Source organism: Procambarus clarkii, chromosome 54, assembly GCF_040958095.1.
Source record: "Procambarus clarkii isolate CNS0578487 chromosome 54, FALCON_Pclarkii_2.0, whole genome shotgun sequence".
Lineage (NCBI taxonomy): Eukaryota > Metazoa > Arthropoda > Malacostraca > Decapoda > Cambaridae > Procambarus > Procambarus clarkii.
The window spans coordinates 16700290-16701200 of NC_091203.1; positions in this window are offsets into that span (position 1 = coordinate 16700290).

Sequence of the window (911 nt, forward strand, 5' to 3'; positions counted from 1 at the left end):
CGGGCAGCGGGCTGTGGCGAGGCTCCTCTTGATGATGTCGTTGACTTCTTCATGTCTTGCAATTTTACCCTGTGATTTACGACATACCAGACCATGACGACCATATTGGTCTGCCATCGCAGTTCCGCAGATGCACCTATGTTCGGTGAGGATGGGGGTGGCAAGGCGAAGGGCAACTCCAATGCGGAGAGCGTCATGACTGAGGCGAGTTCCCAGGGCTGCATTGGGCACAGCAAATAAGAAATCCCCGGCGTGGGGTGCTGTTACCGCTAGGAGGCGGGCTTTGTTTTCAGCATCAGCGTTGTCAATCATTGCTGTGACAGTCTTTTCCATTATGGGGCTATCCCAGTGGGCCTGCTTGTGGTCTTTTGGGACTTGTGGTCGGGGTTGAGGGTGTGCAATGGTGTCCCATTGTCTGGCTGCTTCGATGAACGTTTGATCATGAGTTCCCGCTGTCTCTCTCATACGCTCTGGTAGGATCTGCCCTACCAATTCGTTGGCTGCTGTACATGAGGATAAGAATGCTGGAAGTGCTACCTCAGTTGCCTTTCGTATGCCTATCCCTCCAAATCTCACTGGCAGTGTTGCTTGGTCCCACTGACTGTCATCTAAATCTAGGTTGAGCGCCTTCCTGAATATTGACCTGAGCTAGGAGCTCATCATATTGATTTAGAAGTGGGTTGCCAAAAGTTGGTGCACACCTTAAGAAGTATGTTAGCCTGGGCAAGGTAAGGCACTTTGTGAGAAGGTAGAGGGCATCGTGGGAGTCCAAGTCCCCAATTCTCTCTTCCATCCTCTTTAGGTCTCTAAACTTTTCGTCAAGGACCGCAGCAATAGCATTGTGGCCCAGAGGTGCTCCGAGTAGTGTGCTGTCGGTAGGTTTAACGACTGAGGCTTCTGGTAGAACTGAT